The sequence below is a fragment of the Danio rerio genome, chromosome 15 (genome assembly GCF_052040795.2).
Source record: "Danio rerio strain M-AB ecotype USA chromosome 15, GRCz13ab, whole genome shotgun sequence".
In the NCBI taxonomy this organism is placed as follows: Eukaryota; Metazoa; Chordata; class Actinopteri; order Cypriniformes; family Danionidae; genus Danio; species Danio rerio.
In genome coordinates, this window is record NC_141035.1 from 25093882 (window position 1) to 25107411 (window position 13530).

General features: G+C 37.9%; 1 protein-coding gene across 4 annotated transcripts in view; it reads left to right on the forward strand.

Annotated features, from left to right (window-relative positions):
* oafa (OAF homolog a (Drosophila)) overlaps positions 1–13530 on the forward strand; it is a 39211-nt gene that overhangs the window by 13186 nt on the left and 12495 nt on the right. The gene's annotated exons all lie outside the window — the stretch shown is intronic.

Below are 13530 nucleotides of genomic sequence, written 5' to 3' on the forward strand. Positions count from 1 at the left end.
TCATTGCAGATTGTTTTCTTTAACATTATCAACCAAATGTAGTTACAATAAAGCATTAGCAATTTTGCAACATTAATCAAGCATATAATTTCTAAACTGCTTTAATTTGTGTAATTGTGTAATAGCCTGTTGCCGCAGTCAGAGCAAGCCACCATTTTTTGGGCATTTCAGAGGCAATTGTTTTTCATGAGCCTGTTATTTTTTGTCCAAAACGTCTTTGTTCATTCACGTTTTGCATTAAATGTTCCAAATAAAGAAAGCTACACAAGTCTGGAACTAAATGAGCGCGAGTAGCCTAAACGATGACAGCCTGGATGGCCAGAAATTTATTCCACGCAGATCAGTCCTTAAGCAGACATACAGTTGTGCATGCTTATGTGGTGTAAAAAGTACACTTGGGAGCTTAACCATTACCTTCGAATGTCTGTGCTATTAAACCAGATGTGTTGTTATTCAAGTAGAAGCTATAAACATGTCAACAGTAGAATGCGGGCTGTTGTATTAACTAAACTGTTGCTCCTCCGTGACGAAGAAAGAGAACTGTTGGAATGAAGGAGTGTTAATGTTGATGCTCACTAAAGCGCATAATGAATTGTGTTCTGACAGATTTTCATATACATGTGCAAAGTCTTGCGTACACATACATATGCATGTTTTGGGCCCTTGGGTAAGTGTTGTGGAATTTTGAAAAGCATCCCTGTTCCTTCATCTAATCAAATTCATCCATAAATCTGTCTGCAGTTAACCCACATTAATGCAAATGTTAATAATGCATGCAATGTGAAAACATACTCTTGAAGTTAATACCCACTTGTTTTGCGCAATGTTTTTTTTCCTCTTGTGTAATTCGTAGCTTTGTACTTTTATTCAGTACAGAGTTTTTAATAACGTGCATTATATTGCAAACAGGCATCTTATGCAATGCTTTTGAAGACCTCTTGGGTCGACGTTATTCATGCCAGTTGTTACAACAGAAAGCAGCAAACCTAAAACAAACGTCTTTTAAAGTGGCACAACAAAGAGCAATAATTGACGTTTGCTTTTGAAAATCCTTCATCAACGTCATTGCATAGTTGTGTGGCGGAATTAGCAAAAGTACATTCTATCACGTCTGTCATTGCTGCTTGTCTGTAGGGATGAGCGGAGATGGTGTTTTATGTTTAAAAGACACAAACAAACATAAGAAGGCTACTTTTCGGAACTAAACAACTGTCGTTTAGTTCCAAGTGTCAGAACTTTAGCTCAAAATAAAGCAATAAGGCACAAGAAGTTAAAGTTTCATTTTAATGAGACTTTTAATCCAGTCATGTGAATCTAAACTGGTTTAATTTGATTGTTCACAACAAAAGATAAAGATGTTTTCAGGAGGAAAGTCTATGTAATAAAGATCAGTGGTATCCAATTGGATATGCACAATTTATTGTTAAAAGATTGCAATCTCATACAAGCCCCAGCTAGGCCAGTTGGCATTTCTGTGTGGAGTTTGCATGTTCCCTCTGTGTTCATGTAGGTTTCCTCCAGTTGCTTGGGTTTCCCCCACAGTTCAAAGACATGCGATATGGATGTATTGGGTAACCAAAATTGGTCTTAGTGTATGAGTGCATGTGTGAATGCGAGGGTGTGTGGGTGTTTCCCAGTACTAGGTTGTGGCTGGAAGAGCATCCGCTGGATAAAACATATGCCGGAATAGTAGGCGGTTCATTCTGCTGTGGCAACCCCTGATTAATAAGGGACTAACCTGAAGGAAAATAAATGAATGAAGGATTGCTATATATTAGTTGCACTGTCATTTATTTATGAGATTCATTTAAAAGTCCTCATGAGCGAGTCATCTATTTAAAGGACTCATTTAAATGCAGATTTTATTATTATCTTTTTGAGAGAATTTGTTTGAGAGATTTTGGACATTCTGATTCAATCAGTATTAAAACAAGTGAAATCTTTGAGTGAATCATCTGTTCAAGAGATTTGTTTTAAAATCGCTGATTTTGTTGATATAGAAAAGTCTTTGAGTGAGTCATTGAATCATCTTTTTGCAAGATTTGTTCAAAAACGCTGATTCATCCATTAATAAAATAAGTCAAGTCTTTTTGAATGAATTAATGAATCTTCTAAAGCTGGCAAGTCGAATCTTACATACATTGCTATTCTCTCTTAAATTGATTCTAGGTTCATAAAACTAGCCTAACTAGGTCTATCTGCTCGTAAAATAAGCTTAAAATAATTTCTAGAGATGAAAACCAATGCATTTCTTAAAATCTCATAAAAATGGCATAATCCTCACATGTAAAATCTATAAAAATTTAATCAAAAAAAAAAAAAAAAATTGCAGAACCCTTTACCTGAATAATTTTATTTTCCACAAAGCTGGAATAGTACATTCATAAGACTAGATTTAAAAGATTCGTTTAAAATACCAAATAAACCAGTTGAATTTGAGAGTCATTGAATCACTTGTTCAAGAGATTCAATCAAAAACGTTCATCCTGTAATGAAACAAGTGTTCTTAATGAGTCATTAGGACATTCATTCAAAAGATTAATAAAAAAACATATCTGATTCATTCTGTTATTTAATGAGTCACTTAAGCATTCATGACACACCTTAAATATAATCAAAATAATACTTTAATTGAGTTTAGCAGTTATATAATCCCCCCCCCCCTTTTTTTTTTTAAATAGTCGGAGAGCCAAAAATAAATTATGATTGTCAAATGTAGGGCTAAACAATATATCATTTGAGCATCGATATCCCAATGTGTGTATCCACAATAGTCGCATCGCAGAATTATGTGATTTGTTAAAAAGTAAAACATGAAGATATTAATAAATATTGTTATTTTTTTAATTATTTGTAGAATGATCATGTTATTCTACATTTGATTGTTCAATTTTTGTAATTGAACACTGTTAAGACTCTAAACTATATAGCACTGTTTTATTTATTTATTTTTGCTTTAAAAACTTGATCATCCCAGTCTATCTAAATTAATTAAATCTTTCCAAATAGAGCTATTTAAATCATCTGCAGAAATTATATTTATATTGTATCTTGGCAAAACAAAATATCGTGATGTCAGATTTTTTCCATATGGTGCAATCCTATAGTCAAATGTATCCAGAATCATGCAGATTTAGGACTATTGTTGTTTTAGACTCAGACAAAAGGTTAAACATAACATCACTGGTGCAGCTGAACTTTCATCCATAACTTTGTTGATGTTGATAATACATCAACATTGCTTATCTGACATGCATTTTATGGCATAAGCAACATTTGGGAACTCACTTGAAAAGCAGTGCCAGATTTTAGTGACAGTGCCACTGTCAGATGCCAGTTTAGTCCAAACAAACATGCCGTGATCCTGCTGCAGGAAGCAGCACCAGAAGCTAATGTTTGCTTTGACTCCAGAGATGGCATATATTTCATCAAGACTGTCAAAATAAACTTTCTTGCACCCAGATTTATGTTTCAGATCTGCTTTTGGCAGAGAATGAATGAATAAAAAAATATGTAATTTTTTATTATTAACTTTGCTATTAAGTTATTTTTAAAATGTCATTTTTGTGATGATAATGATGAATTTTTAGCATTATTATTCTTCACTGTTCAGTAAATAATCCTTCAGAAGTCATTATGATTTGCTGCTCAAGAAAAATTTATTTTTATTATAAATGCTGAAAATAGTTGTGCTGCTTAATGTTTTTGTGAAGACAAATAATGAATAGAAGGTTAGGAAGAACAAGACTTGTATGAGATAGAAGTTTTTTGTGTCAGTTTTGATTAATATAATGCATCCTTGCTAAATTAAAATACTTATTTGTTTAAAAAAATTTTTTTTAAATAGATCCTGACCCTAATTGTTTGTTTAATAAAAGATGTTCACATCTGGTTAGGAATTAAAAATCCTCATGAGATGAAGCACTAAAATATACAATGAATAAATTTAGTAATAATAAAAATCATATGAATATGGTTTCCATGCTTTAAATTGTGATGGATAGTGGCTTTTACTGTAAAGCTTCCTAAATCGCATAAATCTGTAGTCAAGTTAACCCATATACCGCTGGTTCTTATAAATCTGATTTATGTGTTTTTAAAATTCTAAACTCCAATCACTAACAGCAAATAAATGCGCGTTAGGGCTGATTTATTCTTTTGCTTAAAGGGCCATGAAACCCCCTCGTTTCAGCAGGGTGTTTTCACACCTCTTCTTTGGAAAAAGTCAGAAAAGTGGGCGTGTCCAGCTCTGTTTAAGGGGGAGTGTCGGAGGAACTAAAGTGGGAGGGTGTGGGAGTGTCGATTTGGGCACGCGCGAGTTTCAGAGTCAAAACACACACACACACACACACACATACATACAGGAGAATGTGATGGTGTTTAACCTACATGGACATCTGTAGTCGAATTATTAGCCAAATTATTAAATGGTGGACTTTAACTGCAGTTTGGCTCTTTCATTCAGGGAATTCATTCATGCCCCTCGCGACACACGAGATATTTGATTCGAGGAACTGCTCTAAGCGTGTATTTTTCATGCAATGTTTTATACCGCACGGCGAATGAGAGAAAAAAACCCTCTGCATTTCCCAGAAACTTAGATGCACACGACAGGTAGTGTCAGAAAGCCGCATGTGTTATTCCGGTCACTAAATGCGGTAAAAACCCTACACGAGGTTAAAGTTTGGTTGTGGTGCTAACGTGTTTACACTCTGTGCAATAGTTTGTTAGATACGAACAAACTGAATAAACAAAGAGCACTGGTCGCTCACTTACCAAATCTGTAGAGACAGGACAATCACCAGCAACTAGAGCCGCGTCTTTATGAAGAGAATACTACAAACGATTCCAGATCCCAGCGTTTGCAGATGAGAACAGCTCTCAGGTAAACAATAATCCTCCTTACACACGTAATTGTTGTCGCGCGTCGCGTACACTGTTAATCCACACGTGAGTCTGAGCTCTCACAGAGAGAAAATGAAAACGAAACTTAACTGCAGCAAACTATAAAAGCAACACTTCACGCTTGTTTTGCCAACACAACGTGGCGTCTCTGTCCTGAAAACACGGTGATAGTAATGAATATTAATGAAGTTGCACAATAGAGTGCGCTGATTGGTTTGACCCAAGCCTTACTCATGCATTAATGCAACACACTGTAAGACGTAATAAGACACACTCTGGCACAGACGTCCAGTCTGCACGCTGGAATACACACTATTATGTCATGACCGTGACGCAGCTTCAAAAATTCGTTTCAAACAGGAAGTACGAATTTGCTTGAAATAACGCAAAAACAACCAATTTACACTTTTTAGTGAAATATAGGTGTCCTAATAGTGTTTTTAGCAGTGTGGGACACATATACGACTGTCAACAGCTCAAAAAATGTGTTTTGGTGTTTCGTGACCCTTTAAAGCACACTTGTATGCTGTGGCGCAGCCTTTGCATGGGCGCATAACCCTCCCTGTGGTTGCGAACGACGCATATCGCAATCTCTGTGATTGGCTGGCTTGGTATCGCTGACAAGTTTGGGCAGAACCAAGAGCCATGCTAACCCGATGGAGCGAGCATTTTCAATTCAATTCAATTCAGCTTTATTTTTATAGCGCTTTTACAATGTAACACATAAATGGTCATAGTAACTGGATCAGGGTGGTTCAGTTTTTAGTTCAGTGTAGCTCAGTTCAGTGTGGTTTGAAATCATTATTGAGAGTCCAAACACTGAAGAGCAAATTCATTGATGCGTAGCTCTACAGATCCTGAATCATGCAAGCCAGTGGCGACAGCGGAGAGGGAAAAAAACTTCACCAATAGGAGAGTGAAGAAAAAAAACCTTGAGAGAACCAGATTCAGTTCGGCACAACCATTTTAATTTCTCCGCTGGCCAAAAGTCTTGTGCAGAGCTGCAGTCTCAGCGGTGGACGCTGGAAGCTGGCCTCAGCGAAGACTCGTCTGTCCCTGGAGCGTCATTGGAATCAGTCTCATCCTCTCCACTCCCCCATGACCAACAGCGCAGCAGCAGCTCAGGATTACAAGTGTTAAGTCCGTGAAGGAGTTCCAGGTGCAAAGTTTTGTTTTGTGTTTACCTTTTGAATACAGTTGTTGCACGACTGCCGGTTCCTGTCCCAAATATGAGCAAGTTTGAGCTACTTGTACATTTAGGTAGCATTTAAAACAAACAAAACACCAGCGAAGAAACTCGGCACAGAGGAACACAAAACCCTACTGCCAGCTTGCGTTTCGTAAATGTTATTGCAGAGCAACACAAACAGCATGCAGAAGTATAAATGAACGGCAGCGTGCAAGGCATGCACCATGGGTCACGCCGATCTCTCGCAGAATTATAAACCAGGCTTTACAAACGACAGCCATATCACCCTGCCATATCACCCTGCAGCCCAAGACTGGTTACTCCCTGAAGCTAAGCAGGGCTGAGTATGGTCAGTATCTGGATGGGAAACCACATAGTAAAGCTAGGTTGCTATTGGAAGTGGTGTTAGAGGCCAGCAGGGGTTGCTCAACCTGTGGTCTGTGTGAAGGCTGATTTATACTTCTGCGTCAAACGCCGGCGTATGCTACGGCGCTGACGCATAGCCCTTCGCCGTGGCCGTCGGCGTCGCTGACGTGCACCTCTCAAAAATTGTAACTACACGTCGCAACGACGCGTAGCGCAAGCTCTGTGATTGGTCGGCTTGGTAGCGCTGACGAGTCTGGGCGGGATCGAGAGCCGCGCGAATGGCGCGAATGGCGCGAGCTGGACGCGAGCTGGACGCGAGCTGGACGCGAGCTGGACGCGAGCCCAATGGAGCGATTGTTACCAAGTGTGGAGTCCTTTGAAGAAGCTCCTGATGGAAAGTTTTGTTTTATGTTTACCTCATAGTTAAAGTTGTTGCTCGTCCGCCGGTTCCTGCCTCAAATTGAGCGAGTTTGAGGCACTTGTACATCCAGGAAGTGTTCAGGAAAAGCAAAACAGCAGAGAAGAAACTCGCCAACTAGCCAACTAGCGTTTTGGAAGTGTTAATGCAGACCAACAGAGACAGCGCGCAGAAGTATAAATGCACAGCTACGCGCGTTGCATGCGCCGTGGGTCACGCTGGTCACTTGACACAGAAGTATAAACCAGGCTTGAGTCCTAATGCCCCAGTAAAAAGTGAAGGGGACACTATACTGTCAGTGGGCGCCGTCTTTCAGATGAGACGTTAAACCAAGCTTCTGACTCTCTGTGGTCATTAAAAATCCCAGGGCACTTCTCGTAAAAGAGTAGGGGTTTAACCCCAGTGTCCTGGCCAAAGTCCCTCAATCGGCCCTTACTATCATGGCCTCCCAATCATCCCCATCCACTGAATTGGCTCTATCCCAAATAGCAGTGTGTGGTCAGCGCTGTAGCATCGTTCTGTGGCTGCTGTCGCATCATCCAAGTGGATGCTGCACACTGGTGTGGTGTGGAGAGACACCCCCCCTCCCCCATCATGATTGTGAAGCGCTTTGGGTGTATGACCATACACAATAAAATGTTCCATACAAATACTCGATAAATTACGTTTCATTACATTACACGATAGATGTAAACGACAAAAGACACATTCATAGCAGAAACTCAGAGAATAGAACAGTCTCACGGGAACTACTCACCACACATTGTTTACCAAAGTAGACCAATAAGAAAACTACACTTTTTAAATTTCTTGTAGAATCTACAGTAAAGACTGATTTATACTTCTGCATCAAACTTTGTGCGGTCCAAACCTCTCACTGTGGCTGACGCCGATGCTGGCGTGCACCTCTCAAAAAATTTAACTACAGGTCGCAACGACACATCGCAAGCTCTGTTATTAGTCAGCTTGGTAGCTGTGATAAGTGTGGGTGGTGCTGAAAGCCGCACGGACCCATTGGAGCTAGTGTTTTTAAGTGTCGAGTCCCGTTAAGTAGCCCTGGATGGAAAGATAAGTTTTGTGTTTACCTTATGTTGTTGTTGCATGTCCACCAGTTCCCGCCTCTGAATAAGCAAGTTTTAGATACTTGTACATTTAATGTAGTGTTCAGAAAAAACAAAACAACCGTGAAGAAACAGAGGAACAAAACAACCTAGTGCTACAAAAATCGCGTGCAGATGTATAAATGCATGTGCTGTGAGTCATGCCAATCACTTGATGCAGAAGTATAAACCAGCTTTAACATACTGTCAGCAGTTCGCCAGTAATTTACTGTAAATCAATTACAGCAAAATACTCTATTTACATTTACAGCACCATTTGTCTTGTGGTATTTGTATTTGTATTATTGTATATCTTCACTGTAAAATAAAGTCATTTTTAACTATATTGCACTTGAAAATACAGTAACATACTGCATCTGTTTTACAATAAAATTCTTTACATATTACAGTTAGAAACTGTGTAATTTACAAAAATAGGTAACTGTGTATTTTGCCTGGCATAACTGTATAACCTTATATGGTATATTATTCTTACAGTTCCACATACATGTGTCTACCTGTTTTACATTTTGTGTTTTATAAGTCAGTTGCACAAACAGGCTTTTGGCCTCCACCAAGAATCAGCAATTACAGTTTATAATTACAAAAACTAGAAATTTCTGTTACAAAAATACTTCCGAGCTGCTTCATAAGACATGCCTATGGGTTACTTTTGTGATAAATGTCTGCGCTTTTGGAAGCTTGAAAATAAAAGCCACTATGCAGCACAATTGTACAGTACGGAAGTGCCAAGAGCTTAGGAGGAAGATAAACAAATAAAGTACTAAACTGTGGAATGAAATATTTATTTTCTAACCCGGCTTAGTCATAGAGGAGGTCAAACAGAGAATTGTAACAGACCCCGGAACAAAGCGAAAGAGATTTTCGCATCTGATAAGAAAAGAGGAAATTGCTGAGAAATGAAGATAAAGGGCAGTTGTAAAGAGAAATCAATGATTGAGCTACTGATATCAGGTAGATGTGAATGGTCTACCTGGCCATTGTCAGCTTTTGCAGGGGTTTCTTCCTGTTGTCTTCAAGGTGTTTGCGAAGCAGTGACGCCAACGCTTCCCTGTAATTAAACTGAGCGCCCCCCTTCTCAATCCGTTCTTTAAAGCAAAAGCGTCTGTCTGCCGGGCCGGCTGCTGGGAGGTCCTTCTTAAAATAACAGCGGCTGCTCTCTCTCCCCCTCTTGTGTTTGCTGATTGTTCTGTCAGCCATGCAGTAATTCCTCCAGGTTTGCCTCCTCCAGCAGTTTAATTACGTTCCTGCTGATTCCTCCGACAGAGAGCTTCCATGCAGAACGAGTCTTCATTAGCGCTGGGGTTTGAGAAATATTTGTTTTGAGTCACTTCAGCTCTTTATAAGGCTGCATTTATTTGAATAAAATAAAATATTCATTATATTAATATTATTTAACTTATCTAAATAGTACAACATTACCGGGATGTCTGCAAGGTCTTAAAGTCTTAAATAACTTTCAATTTGAAAACAATAAAAAAAATAAATTTAATGTCTTAACTTTACTTAAATATTTTGTTGTAGGTCTTAAATCATGTCTCAATTTTCCTGTCAAAGTAAAGCTAATCAATCACCAATATTCCATCTCATAACTAAAATATTTGTTTTTATTGGAAAGAGAAACAAATCACAACGGCTGTTAGATATGTTTACATCAAATTGTCTTTATTAAATTCCCTAAGCAGGGAAAGAAAACTAAAACAACACATCCCTTTACATGATCTTCCATTAAAACAAAAACTATTTACTGGAGTAACTGGGCCATTAGAAAAATCCTTAGTGTTTAGCCCTGTGTAAGAGTAAAATTTCATTCATAATGATCTTAAAATGGTCTTAAAAAGTCTTCAATTTGACATAAACCTGCAGAAACCCTGATTACTATTTAAAGTAAGTGTTAATTCTCTGATGACAACATTTTCAGCATTACTCCAGCTTTCAGTTTTACACTATCTTTTTTTTAAGTGGTAAATAAATGTTTTTTTTTAATATAAAGTTTAATTTGAAATATACTTTGGTTTTAGGTTTTTACTGTTTATTTGTAAACATACGTTTAAATGTTAATTCAGAATATATAATATCTCAATGCAACTAAATGTTTTATGATTTTGCAAAGTCATGTAAACTCTACTGACAAAAAAATAGAGCATTTAAAGGTTTAGAGGTTTTAATTTGTTACATATTTGAACACCATTTGCACTGTTTGTTTGCTAAATAAAATAGCTTTGTTAGTTTGTTAGCTCACGTACCTTAATGATAACAGACATTTGCTTTTAAATTAAATCATAATGAAATAGGGACAGTTTTCAAAAATGAAAATTCTGCCATCCTTTACCTTTCAAACCTTTGAGTTTTTTCATTTTACTAAACACAAAAGAATAAAAATGTACTCACTATTTACTCTCCCTCAAGTGGTTCTAAGCTTTTTAGAGTTTAGAACAACTTGAGGGAGAGTAATTAGTGAGAGTATGTTTTTATTTTTGCGTCAACTATTTTTAAGTAATGTAGTTAAAGGGATAGTACATGTACTATCCCTTTAACTACATTACTTAAAAATATTCAAAATGAATTCATTCAAAAATGAAATTTTTGGCTCCATTTTCTCTCCCCTTACCCATTTTCTCACCCTTTTTGTGTTAAGCACAAAAGTAGATATTTTGAAGAATGCTGAAAACCTGTAATCGTTGACATTCATAGTATCTGTTTTTCCTATGGAGGTCAATGGATACCGTTTTTCAGCATTCTTCAAGACATGTTCTTTTGTGTTCTACAGAAGAATGAAACAACTTGTGTAAGAGTAATTAGTGAGAAATTTTCATATTTGTGTGAACTATCCCTTTTAACGTATTGTGGTGTTAACTTTTTTTTTTGTACTAATACATGTATTTACAACTGATTTCTGCATTTAAGTTGATTCTTCTAGTCTTTTTTTAAGTGCTAATTTTGTTCATTCTCACTACGTTTGTGGAATAAGAACAGACATACTTGGTTTCAGTTTGGTAGCCATCACAGAGTTGTTCTGCTGAACTGAATGCATGTCCTCAGGGAGACCCGTATGAGCGCTGTCATTCAGACAGAATATTAGAGGAGGTGAGTGTTTCTTGGCTGAGTTTCTGCCACGGGGCTCAGTGAAACGGCAGCTCCATGAGTTTGGGGGTCGACCAACTCTGGAAACCAGATGGAAGTTTCTAGAAAGGGAATAAGGTAAACGCTCCAGAGCAAACAAAGACAGCTTGGGCTTGTTTATTTTGATTGTCTGAGAAAACCTCCTACTTTCTGAGTGAAATCCTGAAAGCTTGCTCCCTTCTGTCGGCTCAGGACTCGAGACCTTTTTGTGAAAAAACAAGAGGAGTATGTGTGTCTTCTGCTGGCAGAGCAACGAGAAACTGATGAATGGGTAGACAGGTCTGCGGCCTTGCACTCCTCTCTGGGCTTTCCCATAATGCCTTTACATGGAAGTCTTTATAGGCATGGAGGCGCTGCCAGAGATTTGGTCTGGTTGCTAACAGCAACTCAATGATGTGCTGAAATATACAGTGTCTGTCTCTGTGTATGTGTTGATCTGGGCCAGGGTGCTGTAAAATCTTCTAATGAAGATCTTACTGTAGGCTTGAAGGTCGACTGCTGACTTTTAAAGGCTAAATTGCAAGAATTTTGGAGCCAAAGCCAATAAAACTAGTGGGCGCTTGATAGGGCAGCATGATAATGGAGGATTTTGATTGATTTGTTAAGTAATTGTAATCTTAAAATAATTTTATTAATAATTTTAAAAACAAATTTATCTTTTGGAATATTTTAGGCCTGAGTGATTCATCAAAAAATATGATCTGCGATTCTCACGCACATCTTGTCAGGGAAACACGGCTCTGTGTTCAGTAAGTCTCCTCTAAAAGCCAGAGGGTGCTCTTATGCAGATTTATAATTGATATCTGATAATCCATATCATTTACAAAAATTTAAGAATTGTCACTTTAGTTTTTGTTCTGAATCGTACCTGAACAACCAGTCAGTGCTCTCTCTTTCACCATCAGCTGACACTAATTCTACATGATGAATATGGGTATATGCACAGCTAGTGTTTCTTCCCATACTGGTGAACAGTTGATGTGACTTTTTCAAGTTATTAGGTTCGTTTTACAGCATCGATGTTAAAATGTAATTAAAATACAGTCAGTTAAATAGACTTAAGCGTTCATTTAGTTGTTCAAGTGTAAAACGAGATAAAAGACTGTGTAAGCGCTAGCGCTGTCATGATCAGCAGCCGAGTGCAGAAATTCGATCAAAAATACTGGGGTAAAATAAATGTTCACATGGTGTCCGTTACATTTTATTCTTCCATGGTGGGGCATCGCACCAAAAATCATCCCGCCACGGCTACATTATAGCATTACATTCAAAACATTCAGTCGTTGTTGTTTTTTTTAAATAGTGGGTTATAATCGCACCAAAATGTATTAAAAAGTAAGTGAATTTTAACAGTGCAAACTTTTCTGTAATTGTAGTAGTGCTGTGAGTTATTTGTTTAACCCTTAAGGTGACATGCTGACTGACAGACTGACAGGTGCGTGATATGTGAGGCCAGCAAACACAACGTAGCTTTGAGTTAAGATGAGCAGTTTCCATAATTATACTTCATAGAACAGGTCTAAAGGTCTGCATACAATGACTTTATCTTGCAGGAGGTTATAGCCGCTCTGTAGGTCTGTTGGATTCATAAATATTCTTAGCAAAATCAGCAATGTTTATTTGAGAGCACACAAGAAAATGCTCTGAGCAGCGTATATTTGAGGACGTGCAAGAAGCGTTGTGCGCGAACAGAGAAAATCGGCGCACAGGCAAAGAGATTCGCATGCTCGTATTACATGAATGCGATCTCGACTTGTAATACTGCACTCACGACATTTGTCATTGAAATAACGCCATTGGTAGTTGGTAGATCTGTGTAAAAAAGGCCTGCTGCCACAGCTGGAGAAAAACCTAGAGGAAACACTGTGTTCATATTTGAAAGACATGGTGGGGGAGAATGGAATTTGATGCAGTGCTTCTTGCACATTCTGAGATCCATGGTATATCATATATCATTCAGGCAGTGGAGATTTTTAAAGAAAACAGACCTTAAACGCTGTCATTTTGTAACTACATACAGTTCACCGTAAGCGTTTGACCAAGGCTACTTAAAAATTAAAAGTCTCTCTGCATACTTCTGCATATACCCTATTGGGCAAACTCCCACCATTGTGAGCCCAACGAGAGGCAACATGTGGAACATGCCTAACAAGCACTCATCAGTGGCCTGATACTGCCCACTGGCCAACTGTCAGCTTTGTGTGTTCCACCTTGAGCATAAAACCCAAAGCTTTTCTAAAAAGCAAATTCATATTAACTACTGTAATTCCATATCATGTTTATATTGAAACAATCATATTCAAGTTGATATTAAAACAATAAAAAAAAGACTGTTGTAGCACAAAGGTTGCATTTATTCAGCAACATTAGTTAGAAACAATATAATCAGGACTCGCGTTTGAGTTATT